The sequence below is a fragment of the Grampus griseus genome, assembly GCF_964374135.1.
Source record: "Grampus griseus genome assembly, chromosome: 4".
Taxonomy (NCBI): domain Eukaryota; kingdom Metazoa; phylum Chordata; class Mammalia; order Artiodactyla; family Delphinidae; genus Grampus; species Grampus griseus.
Window position 1 is genome coordinate 35,433,783 of NC_138997.1, and position 17,675 is coordinate 35,451,457.

Here is a 17,675-nt window from a genome sequence, read left to right on the forward strand (position 1 = left end):
TGCTCACTAAATATTTTTGAAAAAATAAATGGTAACAATATTGAAATATTGTGTATATTTCTTTGACGTTGTTAGTAACTACAAGTAGTTTGGTATTTGTCAATTAGCAGAGGAAAAAAGAGCAGTTCTGTTACATAAGCATTTTTTAGAAGATACTGCACATGCAATTAAAAAGAAGTTCAGATTATAAAAAAATTCTATTAGAACATGGTCTTATTAAATATATAGTATTACATCATGCTTCCAGACAAATTTTACAATGTGTGTGTGTGTGTGTACACTAAAACTGGTCTTGCTCTATTTTTCAAAATGTATTTACATTAAATTTGAAAAATATAATGTTCTGAAGAGAAATATTCTGAAGTATTAAGATTTATTTCTATTTCTGCTATTTAAAAAAATAAAAGTGATTTTTTTCCCCTAGAAACGAAAATTCAAAGTCATTTTGGGGTTTTTACATAAGATGCTAATGTTAAAAAAAAACTCTTTTCTAGCAAAATCAATCCAAACCTATGTGTTAATATTTATAAATGTACCTAGGATTGAATTTATTCTGAAACAGATTCCTAGGGTTGTGAAAGCTAGAGGTTGCTCTAACAAAAGACACATTTTGGGGAATATTCTTCTTCAAAGTTTTTTCTTTGCTCTCTCATTATCCCCCTCCTCCTACATTTCATTGACTTTATCGAAAAATCAGTTTATTTCAACATCATTTTTACTTGCAATGGTTGTTAGCAGCGAGTGCTTAGGTCAATCAACGGCTTCCGTGGGCTTATAAACTGTGGTTATGTGCTTATAAACACCAGCTGTTTTATGTATCCTTTGTAGAGCCTGTGGAGAAACTGACAGTAATAAAAGTAGAAGCCTTTTTTTCCCTTTTTTTTTTTTTTTAGAGACATAAACCCTAAGAACCCTCACCATGATCAGGAGGGGACTTATAGTACTGCCACAGAAGTGAAGAAACGGGTAACTCCACAGGTATTTATGCCATGGCCTATCTAAAAATGTGTTTTGGGGACGTCCGCTAGGCCCTGGCCCGTCAGCATCCGGCAGGATAACGCTCCCAGTCGGGTGAAAACTCCAGCTACCCAAGCGGAGCTGGGCTCGGAGAGCACGTGGGGCGGGGGCGGACCACCGGAGGAGGTAATTGGAAACCACACTTCCCAGAGTGCTGTGCGCAGGCGCGGGCGAGAGGACGCCAGGCACTGGCTGGGCTCGGCGAGGCCGCGCAACAGAGCGCGCGTCCGTCGGGTTCTCGCTTGGGGCTGGTAAGGCGCCGCTCGGGGCTGCGGGAACCTGATAGCGCGGCTGTATCCTTGGCGAGGCCGGGAGGAACCAAGCGGAGGGACGAGCAGAGGACTGAGGTAACCGGACGCTCGTTCCGCCTCACTTCCCTCTTCCTTTGTGCGGTGCTGTCCCCTCCTGCCAAGTCCTCCCTACCCCAGATCGTAGCGCCGCCCGGGCTCGTGCCTGCGGCGCGGGGAAACTCCAGCCCTGCGCGCAGTAACCCAAACTCCACAGCTGATAGGGTTTGGGCCCATTAAACCGCTGCACTGTTTCTGTGGCTCTCACGGGGTCGCGTTCCCCGAGGGAAACCCCAGTCTCTGACTCTGTCATTCTCGCCAGCGGCCCCCTGGCTCGCTCGTCTGGGTCTTTCGAAGAAGAGAGGGGCAAGCAGGTGGTTCTCGGGGGTCCCGGGCATGAGCAGTGCGGTGCGGCGGGCACGGGTTCGGGGTCCGGGGAGGGCGGCCCTACACCCCTGGGACCCGCGGCCTGTGGGGGTGGGGCAGGCAGGCTGACTCCGGGCTCTGCGGCGCCGGACGCGCGGCCCGCCGGGGGTTAACCGCTGTCCTGGATGCTCGCTGCGGGGGCTTGCTGCTCTCCCGGAGGGTTAGCCGCCCCTCTGGGACTGGCCCGCCTGAGGGGTTCGTGGCCCGTCGGGACTGGCCGGTCCGCGGGGCTCGCTGAGGATCGGACTGCCTGGTGCTGGGGGCTTGCAGCCCGCGCCCGGTGGACCATCCGCGGGGGTGGAGACCGGATCGAAGAGTGCCTCCCGGTGAGACACCAGAAACTGCAGCCTCTTTCAAAACACGCAGCTGCTCAATGGAGTTGTTTTACAGTCACGGATGCCTGCTCTCTCCTCCTTTCTCTCAGTTCTGGGCTTAGCTTGCTGGTTTCCTGCGGGAGGCGATTTATCTACTTCGCTCGAGTTTTCTAGCCCAGGGCTGGTCCTTTACTGGATTCGCACTGTCCTAGCGTTTGGGTGCCTGCGTTTGAAAAGCTTTTTATATGTTTTCGCACTTGGCAGTGTTGGATCGGATGACTTTTTGTAGAAAATTGAACTTTTCTCAGTATTCCTTCTAATCTGCATTAATAGCATAACTACGTTTGGCCCTTTACCTTATGCTAATGTTACCACTTTGGGAGAAAGTTCTTGAAAGAAACTGGTTCGACACAGGTATTTTATCTGCTCGTTGCACGTTTTTTTTCTTTGTTTTCTTTGCATTGTTTTTTTTCCTGTGTAGGTTGATACTTGCTGACCCTTGGTGTTCTTCATTTTCATTCTATGAGGAAATCCTTTTCCTCCACCTCCCTCGAGTCTTGATCCTGCCAGAGGGTAGACTTGGGTAAGCAGAGGATCTCTCTACTTGGCGGTGGCTTTTTTCATTGGCTGCTGCTTTTCCTTCTCCTTCCTAGGGGCACCCACTTTAGTTTGTCAGTCAACCCATGACCTACTTCAAACTTTCAGTCACTTTGTATAGCGCCCTTAAGATACGAAGAGTATAAATATCAAAAGAAATCTTAAGATAGCATACTCTATTGCATTTAGCTTCATCATGTTAACAGTTAAAGCTGTTAATTCTTTCAGCATTTGATAAGATTACTATTATTTTCTAAGATGGTAATATATTCTGTAATAATTGCACATTCTGTATCCTGGCAGGAAATTTAATTCACAGCCAGTGAGGGCAATTTTAAAAAATACTATTTCCTCATTTGTTAAGAAGAAAGTGAAGCAGATAAATTAGACCCCCCCCCCACCATTTATCAAAATAGTTTATATTTAGAGCAGTTTTAGGTTCATAGCAAATTTTTTTTTTTTTTTTTTTTTTTTTTTTGCGGTACGCGGGCCTCTCACTGTTGTGGCCTCTCCCGTTGTGGAGCACAGGCTCCGGACGTGCAGGCTCACCGGGCATGGCTCACGGGCCTAGCCGCCCCGCGGCATGTGGGATCTTCCCGGACCGGGGCACGAACCCGTGTCCCCTGCATCGGCAAGCGGACTCTCAACCACTGCGCTACCAGGGAAGCCCCGTAGCAAATTTAAGTGGGAGGTGCAGATTTCATATACCCCCTGCCCTCATATGCCCCCTGCCTTGCCCCATGTATGCACAGTCTCCCCTAACAAAATCCCCACACCAGAATGGTACACTTGTTACACTGGATGAACCTGCATTGATACATCATCACCCAAAGTCCAGAGTTTACATGAAGGTTCACTCTTGGTGTTGTACATTCTGTGGGATTAGACAAATGACCCTTTTTCAAAAAATCAAGAACTCTTTTAGAGTTGTAGAGAACTGAAAATGGGTTTGTCATTTTGAAAAGATTAAAGGGGCTATTTTGAACCTCCTAAAAATTAATTTCAAATAGCTTTTGTGTTTTAAAACATTGGATATTTAAACTGGTTTCTTATATTTGAATTTTCAACAAAGAGTCATTTATTTTTGTGTATTAAGAACTAAAGAGTTGAGGGAGAAGAAATGCTTCGTATAATAAGAAAATGTCATATTTTTCAGTCCTGAAACTCATTAGCTTGAGAGTTTCTTCACTTTTCTGAAAAACGTTTTATGTAAACCAATGAAGCAAGAGGAAATGGAACATTTGAAATATACTTTTTAAAAAAAATTGATGTCAGTATTCAAGATACAACTACACTAAAATGTGACCCATTAGGCTTTTTTTAAAAAAATGTATTTTCTTTGTGTGAGGGGCTCTTGTGGAAGCATCAGGATATAATAACATATTGAGCTCAGTTCTGGAACTAGGCAACTCTGGATTACAATACCAGCTCTTCAGTTGTTGGCTCTGTGACTCTGTCAAGTTATTTTCTGAACCTCTATTTCCTTAGCTGTAAAAGGGGGTAAAAATATTCATTTTTATAATGTGAAGTCATTTTATAAACTGTAATGCACTATCATATTTATCAGTATCATTAGTCACATGCTATATTTCAAAATGTTGCCAGTGTAGTTTATTTTCTGTTGAATACTGCTTATGTAAGTACTGTCAAACTTCTTTTTTTAAGGGTTGGCTGTACAAGAGAGTTCATTGTCTGGTTATGAATAATTTAGTTGGTTCTTGTGAGTCAGAGGTAAAATTATGGAAGAGGGTCAAAGGGACCTTGAGAAAATTTCTACTTTGTCTGTGGTTCTTAACCTGGATCTGTGGATGTGTCCATAAATGGTCTTCCAAGAGTCTGAATTCTGTGTAAATTTGTGTTTTTCTGGGGAGAAGACCCACAGCTTTCAATGTATGTTTAAAAGGAGTTCACGGCCCTTTTTAACTGAACTGAAGCATTAGCTTCAGTTATCTAAGGAGGTTTCTTTACTAGATATTTTGCAGATTATTTTTAAAATTTTTTTTTGATAAAGGAAAGTGAACAGAATTTTGTGTTTGTGTATGTGTATACAGATAATTTTTGAAGCACCGTGAGTGCCTGTTTTTCTTCTAGAAATAGAGCTTGATATTTTTGATATATTATGTTCATACCAATAAGAGTGCTGCTGCTTATACCTGGAGCGCACACCACTGATTGATCCATTATTGTTAGGCAGATAATATCCACTCCTCCTCCTACCCCTCCAGGCTTGATGGGCGTTAAAATGCATGGCAAAGAATGTCACCCTGATACAATCCAGCATGTTAGAATATGATTTTGAAATGCTAAAAGATAATTTGGTTTGTTTATTCTAAAATTTGGACTTTTTTCTTTTCTCAACAAAACACCAGATGCTAAAGAAAACTAAGCATTTTCTCTTCCAAACTAGATGATGATACTTACATAGTATATTTATGTTGTAATATTTCTTTTTATATAACACGGAATGTGAAGTTATATTGAATTCTAATTGATGATCATTTTAACATTCAGCATTGCTAGTTTGGAAAGAATGTGAAATTTACAGTCAGCTTATGTAGATTAAATTTTAATTTGTGATTTTAATTATGACATTTAAAATTAATCTTATTTGCATTTTGGGAATTTCAGAAGTAGGTTAGTGTTCTAAGTTTGAGTTCATTCCTGTAATAGAGTTTGGAAGTAAGCTATATCAAACTGCCCTATTTTCTTTGTTAGTGGTAGATTGCTGGGCTATAAGGCTTTACAGTGTGAAGCGAACTTCTGTTTCTGGATCAGTTACCAGTAGCAGTCACAAGGTCTGAAGAGTATGAGGTGGATGAAGTGATGGTATACAAACTTATGAATGAGTGTATCCAGTGGAGTAATGTCTTTTTAAAAAATTATTAATTAATTAATTAATTTGTTTATTTGGCTGCGTCGGGTCTTAGTTGAGGCACGCAGGATGTTCGTTGAGGCGTGCGGGATCTTCCATTGAGGCGTGCGGGTTCTCTCTTCTGTAGTTGTGGTGTGCGGGCTTCAGGGCGCGTGGGCTCTGTAGTTTGCGGCAGGTGGGCTCTCTCATTGAGGTGCATGAACTCAGCAGTTGTGGCCTGCAGGCTTAGTTGCCCCGTGGCATGTGGGATCTTAGTTCCCTGACCAGGGATCGAACCCACGTCCCTTGCATTGGAAGGCAGATTCTTTACCACTGGACCACCAGGGAAGTCCCCCTCTTTTTTGAGTTTTTTTCTTTTATTCCCCCCCCTTTTTTTATTTTTTTGCCGTATGTGGGCGTCTCACTGCTGTGGCCTCTCCCGTTGCAGAGCACAGGCTCCGGACGCGCAGGCTCAGCGGCCATGGCTCACGGGCCTAGCCGCTCCGCGGCACGTGGTATCTTCCCGGACCGGGGCACGAACCCGTGTCCCCTGCATCGGCAGGCGAACTCTCAACCACTGCGCCACCAGGGAAGCCCCTCTTTTCCCCTTGGATATTGGTATTTTCATTTGATAGCTGAATGCTTTTCAAAGTTCAAGGTTCTAAATAAATACTTGGGGATTTATAAAGTAGCAGAACTATGTTCAGCTCTCTAGATTTGCACTTTATAAAAGTAGTCTGAGAGGTCTATATGGATCTTGAAGATCAGTTAGAGATGAATGTCAGCATTTGCATAGTGTGTGTATATCTGTATACACACACACATATATATAAAAGTCACTGTGTTGCATCTTTAGTTATTTTAATGCAGAGGATTGTGTATTTCTTTAATAATGAAAGTTTGAGTTAAATTAATTGGATACAGAAAACAGGAATCATTTCAGCAAAAATTTTATCTATGGAAATACTGTCATGTTGAGAAGATCAGTGATTTTATAAGGGAAAAGAATCTGAAAAAGTACGTATAAGTGAATCACTTTGCTGTTCACCTGAAACAAACACAACATTGTAAATCAACTATACTTCAATTTTTAAAAAATCTGTGATTTTATGTGTGTTCTCTTACTCTTGAACTTTAAAAAAAATTCAAAAATTTTCTGTATGGGGAGAATATTATTAACATCCATATTTAATTCTTAAAATCTATACATACCATACAAAGATGTAGTTACACTCCCTGTACAAAGACAGGTAGTGCCATCTTTGGCCTAGTGTTAAAAGTTTTGGCTGTATAGTCACGCAAGCCTGTGTTGAGTCTTGGGCATTGCCACTTATAGCTGTGTGACCTTGGGTAGGTTTCTTAACTTCTGTGAGCCTTATTGTCTACAATTGTAAATATAGGAATAATACCTCTTTGAGTTGTCCTGAGGAGTGGAATGAATAAATGTGAAATATCTAACTCAAATAATAGCAGTTACTTGTATAACTTCTGTGCCAGACAATTTATTAACTCAGTCCTTATAACAGTTTTATGGATTATGAAATTTGTACTGTAACTTTCCTCATTTTTACAGGTAAAGAAACTGAGGCTGATAAAAGGTTATATAACTTAACCAAAGTCATACATACAAAGTAGATAGTAAGCACTCAACTAATGCTGACTGTTTATTTTTTTTAAAAAAAGACTTAGAGTAATATAGCCAGTTCTCATCTTTTGCTATAGTGAAAAATGAATCTGAATGTAGATCACTATATAGCATATTTTGTTTCTTTGCTGGAAAAAACGTTGATTGAAGGATTGTGTTCCTCACCAAGGGCTGAGGATCACATAATTTGTAAAAGTAATAATGTCCATTTATTGAATGCTTGCTGTGAACTAGACACAGGGCTAAGTACTTTACTTATACTACTTCATTTATCCTTCCCAACAGTCTTACAGAAAGCTGAGGCTCAGAGTGATTTTAAGTGACTTGCCCAAGGTTACACAACTAGCAGGGACTCTCAAAACTGGCTCTAAAGTCTGCTATTAACCACTAGTTTATGTGTCTTGTGTTAAATATGACTATAGATTTCTCTAAAAAGAAAGGCAACAGCTTCAATAATTTTAAATAGGAAAAAAGTACTCTCATAGTTTAGAACTAGAAGTACAATAGGCCCTCTGAATCTGCAGATTCCATATATGCAGATTCAAGGAAACTCAGATCGAAAATATTCAAGAAAAAAATTCCAGAAAGTTCCAAAAAGCAAAACTTGAATTAGCTGTGCACTGGCAACTATTTACATAGCATTTACATTGTATTAGGTATTATAATTAATCCAGAGAAGATTTAAAGTATATGAGAGGAGGATGTACATAGGTTATATGCAAATACCATGCCATTTTATATAAGGGACTTGAGCATCATTGCATTTTGGTACGAAGTGCCGTGTCCTGGAACTAATCCCCCAGGATATCAAGGGAAGACTGTAAACAGCAATTTCCCAGATCTATGGTCTTGTAGGCCAAACCCAGCTTGCTTCTGGTTTTGTAAAGTTTTATTGGAACACAACCACACTCATTACTTTATTATCTATGGGTGCTTTCCTACCACAATGGCATAGTTGAGTAGTTGGGACAGTCTCAGTGACACATAAAGCCTGAAATATTTACTGTCTGGCCCTTTATAGAAAAAGATTGTTGACCCCTGACCTAGACCAATGCTGTTCTTTTATAAATGAAGAAATTGAGACATGAGAGATTAGGTAACTTCCCAATAATGCAGTAGTTAAAATCCAATTCTGATACCTAACTCACTGTTTTTTCTCCTATACTGTGCTACTTCTTAAGTCCTATAAAATCAACAAGTGTACCATATAATCATTATATAAGGGACTTTAAAGTATTATAAAATGTTTATAATATATAGGAATATTTAACCTAGTTAAAACAGAATGCTAGCTATAATAAGAGTAAACATTTAGTCATTTCTCTTTCTTTCTTAGAATTTGAAGAGCTTTGGGATTACACTTTGTATAGCCCATGCCTTAAAGTTCTGCAGCCAGCTTTAAACTTATATTTCCTTATTTTCCTTCACAAATTTCTCTGTAAAAAATAGAGGCTTTGGAATTGTTTCATTAATTGATTGTAAACAGCAGTTCAAGTTAGAAACCTATCACATATACATCTATAAAATACAGATCATACAGTTTGTACCTAGTTTCTTCTACTTACCGTTACATTATCCGTGGAAGTTTTTAAGCATTGAGGTGATGTGTTGAGATTTGAATTTGGGAATGATAACTGGCAGCAGTAAGAAGGATGTATTGGGGAGAGAAGAGGCTGTGGGGAGGCTATAATAATAACTGTGAGATGATGGGGCCTGTGACTAAAGTGGTGTGGCTGGAGAAGCAAGGCCAACAATATGAGAAAAATTTAGGGAGGAGAATGTATGAAACTTGGTTATAGTTGGATAAAGTGGAATGGGAACTTTGAGTACATGTGAGCTATTGCATTCAATGGGCAGCCCTCTTGATCACCAAGGCTAGTTTAGGCTCTCCCATATTATCCAGCATATTTCTCTACTATTGCCTTTACCACATTATTATTATCACCTGTTTGTGTCCCGTCTAGAAGATTCAAGCTCCTTAATGTTGGGAATTATGTCATGTCTTATTCATCTTTTGGGGGGACAGATTACTTTAAAAAATTAGATTATGCTTTTGCATACATTTTTTTTTAAAAAAGAAAAATACAAGAGATAGATTGGTTAAGGTATTCCTAAATTTCTTCACATTTAGGATCTGACTCTTGAAGCATTTTAATGAGTCCCTTGTTTTTCCATTCATTATAATCTCATCCATCTAGAGGATTGATGATGCAGCCTTTCTTAAGTGTGCTGTATCATCTTCTGAGGGATTTTCGTCTAGGCCACTAACAACACCATTCCTCAAATTTTAATGTGGATACTTTCTTGGTGTAATACATGTTATTTTTGCATGTATCTTAGTAGCAAAACATAATACAGCCTCACCTATTGTGGCTACTTGCCTTGCTTGAGTCTCATAAAGTAGTGCTTTTCAGACGCTGTAGTGAAAAACTAGTCTATGAACTAATACTTTGGTAAAGACAACAAAAATAAATTACTGGAAAAATGAAATGAAAAAAAGGACACACAAAATTCAAACTTCAATTTTTTATGAAATTCAACAGACATAAAATTACTTTCAAATATAGCTTTGCTATCAGAGTTTCTAGACACTCCATTTGTGTACTGCCTCACTGCAGACCTGTTTAAAAAAAAAAAAACGTTTGTGGACCAGATCCATTTTGAATAGTACTGCTAGTACTGCTGTAAAGCACTTTGTTGTTGCTTTTCATATTCATCTTTGAATTTCCAGAACCTGCAATATTACATGTGATGACTGATTGAATGATTAATATAAGACAGATGGTGTTTATCCTTAACACTGACAGTGTTTGTTTTTTAATTGAAATTTCTTGAAATGTTATACAACCACATGAGTAGTATATCCTTAGTATATATATGCATATGTTGGTTTATGTGCTTATTTTGTAAAAATAAAAGGAAGTTGCCAAACTCCAAAGAGAAGACTGATTCTTGTATAGCCATGGTAACAATTAATCATCAGAACCAATTTCAAATCTGCTTACTCAATAAATGACAGTTCTTTAGCATTCATTTTAAGTCAGTGTAATAAATCAACAACAACTTCCCTTAGTGAACAAGATTTTGCAAGCCTCTGCAAGTCCACCAGCCACCGAACGCCACACTTCCTCGCAAGTTCTATGTAAGATTAGCAATGTGCTCTACTCAGAGGGACTATGCCTGACCAGCATGGCTCTCCCTGAAGTAAGAATTATTATTTAGCTTCGTGTTTTTTGCTTTATTTCATATATTGAGTGGGAAATATCTCATCTTTTGACACTTGGAAACAAATTATTGGTAAATTAATTTTTTAGTAGGCTTCATGTTTTTATTCAAGTAATTATCATCTGTTATCTGAGTACAACCCTGTGACTTCTATGACATTCTCAAGTAAAAATAATAATAGGGGCTCCTCTTAAGAGTTTGCAAATGCAATTCACATATTTAGGTAAACTTCAAGTCCTTTTTTTTAAAAAAAACTGTTTATACTAGACCTTTAAACTACTGTGACTGTAATAAATTAAGTGGTCCAGTTCAGACAAGGAAATGATTATTGGTAGTGAAGCCTCAGTAGAATGCCTTCTCAATAAAACAGACTCTAAAATAGAAACATCTTTCAAAATATACAGTGCAGTGAAAATGTTGTTTTTAGACCAGGGAAATGACAGTAGTATTTAACAAGCAGATTCTGATAACAAATAACAATTGTATCTAAACATGCTAATGCTAAGAAACACATTTTTTTGTAAGTCACAGTAAATTCTTGGAAGTTTCATGTACCTTTACTGAGTAGGAACTACTGAAGCTGTAATTCAGTTTGTCAAAGCAGCAAATTTTCCTTTAATTATTGGCATAATATATTTTTTTCTGGACCAGTTCATTCAAAATTTAAAATCTCTATACTCTTTGCTTTTGTAAATAAAAAGGAAATAATGAGTATAGCTTAATTTTTTTCTGACTTAAAAGTAAAAAAATAAATTTTAAGAAACATTTACCTGTGAAATGAAGTAATTCAAAAATGTCTGCTAAGTGACATCCTTTATGATTGTGATTAAAATAATATATGCAGAATGCAGTGTTACTTTAGTTAAGATAATTTATATGTTGATTTGGATAATAGAAAAACACTCTCCAGGGTTCATAATTAATCTGTTCATCCATTCCAAAAGTATTTTTAGCACCTCTGTTTACCATGTGTTGTGCTCAACATGGGAACAGTAGGAGTGCGTAGAAAGTGCCTATATTTTGGAGACTTACATAGTGTTACGGTAAAGACTAATAGTGAATAGGCAATTATTACGAGTATTATAAATTTGACTAAAAAGTTGAGTATGGTATAATCCACTATATAAGTACAATGAAAAAGATGTGATTAAATTGTTATAGGAGCACAGAGGAAGTACACCCAATCCAGACTAGGAATAAGGGAGATTTTCAGGGCTGGCCTTTTTGAGCAAATGAACCTCAGCTGAGTCTTAACAAATGAGTAGGTGTCAGTTGATAAGACTGGGAGTTGGTAAAGGGCATTTCAAAATGAGAAGATAGCCTGAACAGAGGCAGAGAGGTATGAAATAGCATGAAGTGTGTGGAGAATTACGTGCGGTCATGTTTTCCTCTATACAACATAAGGTGGGGTTTACCATCTTATTTCACAAATCCACACGAGTTAAGTTTGGTAAATACACACACATTCTCTGTCAACTTTCAGATATAGCTCTAAAATTAATCAGAAACTGCTATAAAATATATTTTGTATCATTTAAAATCTTCTAACTGAATTGTAAAGAGTACAAACTAAGGTTATTTTAAAGAAGAATGAGTCTAATAGCACTATTGCTGCCTGTAGTAAGTACTGCATCAGTAACTATATAGCATTGAGTTTACTTTAGAGGTGCTTTCAATCAAAGTGCCATTTGGAATTCTTTCTACTTAGTACTCTTCTGATTAATATTTAGTATAAAAGTCACTCTTTGCCTGTAATGACTTTTCTGAGGATAATACAGTATGAGTTAATACAGTATTCTGCATAATAGTATTTCATCTTGATAGTACATGCTAAAATGTCAGATTATAAATGCAAAGAAGTTTGAAAAAAGAAAATAAAGTGCGCTGACTTCACATAGTAGTACCTTTATGCTTTTGCTGTAAGGCCTCTTTTCTGTGATTGTGAATTGTTGTGTTTACATGTAAAAGTACATTATTTTTTGTTGTGTATTTCCTGCAGTGAACCAGTAAAACCTATCTTCTTCTGTTTGAAGTATTTTTTTCTTCAGAACTTCCTATTTTGTTGGTTGATGTGACTTTACTGGCTCTTAGAGGAACAATAAAAATGGCCTCAACTTCCTGTCTGCCTCAGTGTCATAATGTGCCAGGGTATGATAGAAACAAACTTCCGTGGACCATCTCTTTTTTTCTGGTGTTTTTAATCTCTTAATATATTGGGGAAGGAGGAGTATCATCTTTTTTTCTTCCTAGGAGTCAGAATCTTAGATACATTAAAAAAAATTCTGGGTTAGAGTTTAGGTGGAGTTACACTTGCACTCATTATTAATATGCAGTCTTTATAAGTCTCACAGTCAGTTCTTATTAGGATGTTATCTCTTTTTTTTTTAACGTCTTTATTGAATTTGTTACAGTAATGCTTCTGTTTTTTATGTTTTGGTTTTTTGGTCGCAAGGCATGTGGGATCTTAACTGGCCAACCAAGGATCGAACCTGCACCCCCTGCATTGGAAGGCAAAGTCTTAACCACTGGATCTCCAGGGAAGTCCCTCGGCTAAGTTCTATAGAGTGAGTGTCTTAGGGTAAATATTCTTTTCCTGCTCCTGTCTTCCTGTTCTACTTTATATAATAGACTTTTTAAAAAGTTGAAAACATTGCATTCTTTAAATAGACCATTTTAAAAGAATTTAGTATAGAAAGTTTTTGAGCTGTTGTGTCTTGCCCAAATCTGATGTCAAATGTGAAAGTAATTTTATCAAAATGAATATTTGTTAATGCCCTTTTTATAGAGCAGTCCTCTGACAAAGGAAATAATTTTATGACCATAATAAAGCCTTTTACTAGATAGAAGCTAGAGTAGTTTGATATAAGGTAAGATACGTAGATGTTTTTGAGACATAATCTTTTCAAAGAGTTCACACTGTATTAAGCAGATATGTCTAAAACACAAGGGGAAGAAAACTAAATGAATTAGAGAAGTCAAACTACTGTTTGTTTTCATAGAAGGGAGATCACATCCCATTGGAAGAATTAGAGAAGACTTCATGAAAGAAGCATTACTTAATAGGCTAGGCTTTCACATCATTGCCCCATGAGGAACAGCTTGAGAACTTGTACATAAACTTGAGGAAAATGGAATTTGAGGAAAAGTCTGTGATATAGTAGAAGAAGAATGGGCTTAATCAGAACTGAATTGAAACCCTAACTCCCACCATTTTTTAAAAAATAAATTTATTTTATTTATTTATTTTTGGCTTCATTGGGGTTTTGTTGCTGCACATGGGCTTTCTCTAGTTGCAGAGAGCGGGGGCTACTGTTCGTTGCGGTGCGTGTGCTTCTCATTGCAGTGGCTTCTCGTTGTGGAGCACGGGCTCTAGGTGTACAGGTTTCAGTAATTATGGCACACGGGCTTAGTTGCTCCGCAACGTTTGGGATCTTCCTGTACCAGGGCTCAAACTTACGTTCCCTGCATTGGCAGGCGGATTCTTAACCACTGCACCACCAGGGAAGTCCCTTCCACCATTTTCTACCTGTGTGACAGCAAGTCAGGGATGTTTAGGCTGTCTGTAATGTAGTTGTGATGCTTAAATGACAGAGTACAGTCTGCCCTCTGTATCTGCACATTCTGCATCTGTGGAAAGGGAGGGCCAGCTGTATTATGCCATTTTGTATAAGAGACTTGAGCATCGTTGGGTTTTGGTATTTGAGGGGGGTCCTGGAACCAATCCCTCATGGATGAGGGATGACTGTATATGTAAGATTTCTGGAAAAATATGTGACACCCAGTGGTTTAGTAAATAGTCCTTCCCCTCCTTTTCCCTACTTTATGTCAAAAATTAATGGAGGAAAAGATTGGGAGGTAGGCTGAAGTCAGAGCAAGGAGAGTCTTGAATGCCTGGATAAGCTGTTGAAATACATAACATTAAGCAGTTTGGAAGGGACACTTATAGCTAGATAAATCTGGCAGCCTTGCCCTTGATGGATGTTTAGGGATGGGACAAAGGAGCATTAATGGTTAATGGAAGATATGAATTAGAGTACAGTGAAAGAGAGTAGAGTTCAATGAGAGTAGGAAGAAAGAGATGAATAGGAGAGAGATTTTTCCCAAGTAGAAATCAGGGGAATTAAAACTGATGGGTTATGTAAGTCGAAAAAGGAGTCAGATTGGCTCAGGATTTGAATTAGGGCAACTGAAAAAATGGCGTTGCCACTTGCAAAAGCAGAGGAATTAGAAAAAATAGCTGGTTTTACAAGGGGGAATTAGACTTTGATTTTTCATGTATTTTTGTTCTGTAATTCTGTTTCACTTGCAGTACGCTCTGAACAGTAGTGCAGGGGTTAATAGCACAGACACTTGGAGTCCTGCTGGCTAGGTTTGAGTCCTGACTCCACCACTTAAAATTATTGTATCTTCTTGGTGAATTGACCCTTTTATGTATGTAGTGTCTTTTTTTTTTTTTTGAGGTAAACTACTCACAACATAAAATTTCCCATCTAAACCATTTTTAAGTGTACAGTACATTAGTGTTAAGTGTGTTTACATTGTGCAAAAATGAAATGCTTATACCCATTGAACGGCAACTCTTCTTTTTCCCCACCCCTCAGCCTCTGGTAATCACCATTTTATTTTTTTCTAAGAATATGACTACTTCAGATACCTCATATAAGTGGATTCATGCAGTATTTGTCTTTTTTGTGATGGCCTTATTTCACTTAGCATAAATGTCCTCAAGGTCCATCCGTGTTGTGGCATATAACAATTTTCTTCTTTTTTTTTTAAGACTGAATAATACTCATTCTATGAATAATACTCATTCTATGTGTATACCACTTTTTCTTAATCCATTCATCCATTGATGGGCATTTAGGTTGCTTCTACCTCTTGGCTGTTGTGAATAATGCTGCAGTGAACATGGTTACGCAAATATATCTTCTTGGTCCTGTTTTCAGTTCTTTTGTATATATACACAGAAGTGGGATTGCTGCATGATGTGGTAATTCTATTTTAGATTTTTGCGGAACTGTCATACTGTTTATGTTCTATCTGTACTGTATTAATATTCCCAGCAACAGTGTGTAAGGATTCCAGTTTCTCCACATCTTGGCCAGCATTTGTTATCTTCTGTTTGTTTTGAAAGTGTGAGGTGGTATCTCATTGTGATTTTGACTTGCATTTCCCTAATGATTAGCGATGTTAAGCACCTTTTCGTATGTTTATTGGCCATTTGTATTTCTTTGGAGAAATGTTTATTCAAGTTCTTTGCCCATTTTTAATTGGATTGTCAGTTTTTTATTGTGTGTTGTAGGAGTTTATTATGGATATTAACCCCTCATCAGGTATATGGTTTGCAAATATTTTCTGCCATTCTGTGGGTTGCCTTTTTACCCTGTTGATTGTTTCCTTTGCTGCACAGAAGTTTTAAAGTTTGATATAGTCCCTGTTTGTCTATTTTTTTTCTTTTGTTGCTGGTGCTTTTGGTCATATATCCAAGAAATCATTGCCAAATCCAGTGTCAAAGTGTTTTCCCCATGTTTTCTTCTAGGAGTTTTATAGTTTCAGGTCTTACATTTAGATCTTTAATATACTTTGGGTTAATTTTTGTGCATGGTGTAAGGTAAGAGTCAAACTTTATTCTTTTGCATGTGGATATCCATGTTTTATATAGTGTCTTTTTATTATCACTAGTAATTTTCTTTACTCTGAAGTTTGTGTTTGATAATGCAGCCACTTCCATTTTCTTTACTATTACTATTAGCATTACTATTAGCATGGTATATCTGTTTCTATCCTTTTAACTTATTTGTATCTTTATACTTGAAGTGGCTCTTTTCTTGTAGGCAACTTATAGTTGGGTCTCACTTTTTTTTTTCCCCCACTTTTTCTTATCCAGTCTGTCTTTTTCTTTTTTTTAGCCTTTATTTGAGGTAATTGTAGATTCACATGCAGTCGTAAGAAATAATAGATCTTGTATATCCTTCACCCAGTTTCCCTCAATGCTAATATCTTGCATAACTTTAGAACAATATCACAACCAAGGAATTGACATTAATATAGTCTGCTTACCTTATTCAGATTTCTCCTGTTTCACATGCACTAATTTATGAATGTATATGTTATCACATGTGTAAATTCATGTGACCACTACCACAGTCAAGATATAGTATAGTTCTATCACAAATATCTTTTGTGGTACCCATTTACAACCCCAGCCACTCCTCTTCCTTCATCTTTCCCTATCTCCTGGCAACCACTAATCTTCTCTCCATCTCTATAATTTTGTCATTTCAAGATTGTTACATAAATGGAATCATATAGTATGTAACCTTTTGAGACTTTTTTTTTTCATGCAGCATAATGTTATATGTTTCAATGGCTTATTCTTTTTTTATTGCTGAGTAGTATTTCTGAGTCTCTGTCTTTTAGTTGGGGGTGTTTACACCACTTATATTTAACATGATTATTGACATAGTTGGGTTTAAATCAGCCATCCTTCTCAGGTTTTGGCAAACTATGACCCAAGGGCCAAATGACACCAACTGTTTTTATAAATTAAGTTTTACTGAAATACATCTATGCTCATTTACTTACTATTGTCTGTGGTTGCTTTTGTGCTACATTGGCAAAGTTGAGTAGTTGTGATAGAGATTTACCATCTGCGAAGCCTGAAATGCTTACTATGTGACTGTTTACCAAAGAGGTTTTCAACTACAAATTGGGGTATTTGTTTTCTATTTGTTCCATCTGTTCATTGTTTATTCTGCATCAGAAATGTGAGCTTAAAAGATAGTAGAGTGGTTGCTGCCTATTAGAACATCTACACATGCTTTCCTCAGATAAAAGTTTAGACCTGACAGAAGGTGTCTGTATTAGTTCTCTACTCTGTTTAACAGACTACCATTAACTTAGTGGCTTAAAACAACACACATTTATTATCTTTCGGTTTCTGTGAGTAAGGAGTCTGGCTTATCTGGGTCCTTTGCTCAGGATCTCACAAAAGCTGCAGTCAGGGTGTGGGCCAGTCTTTGTTATCCTGTGGATGCTTAACTATGGAAAAAATCTACTTCCAAACTCATTTAGGTTGTTGGGAGAATTTCTTTGCAGTTGTGTGACTGAGGACCCTAACTTTTTACTGACAGTCAGGTGGAGGCCTCCCTCAGGTCCTGGGGATTGCCTATAGTTTCCTGCTACGTGGCTCTCTCAAGGCTTGCAGGAGAGGCTCTCACACAAGCTTATGTAATGTAACATAATCAAGAGAGTGACAGTTCATCACCTTTCCATATTCTGTTGGTTAGAAGCAAGTCACAGGTTCTTCTCAT

General features: G+C 37.8%; 1 protein-coding gene across 4 annotated transcripts in view; it reads left to right on the plus strand.

The window, feature by feature from the left end:
• The first annotated feature begins 1,223 nt into the window (after positions 1 to 1,223).
• The window catches only part of KLHL8 (kelch like family member 8), a 57,753-nt gene continuing 41,301 nt past the window's right edge, over positions 1,224 to 17,675 (plus strand). For 2 of the 4 annotated variants that reach the window (XM_082653073.1, XM_082653076.1), the window contains exons 1-3: positions 1,224 to 1,364; positions 2,526 to 2,627; positions 12,815 to 12,926. The gene's annotated coding sequence lies outside the window, so the exon portion shown is untranslated. Of the gene's footprint in view, positions 1,365 to 2,525; positions 2,628 to 12,814; positions 12,941 to 17,675 lie in introns of all 4 variants that reach the window. The other 2 variants (XM_082653075.1, XM_082653074.1) reach the window with 2 other exon arrangements.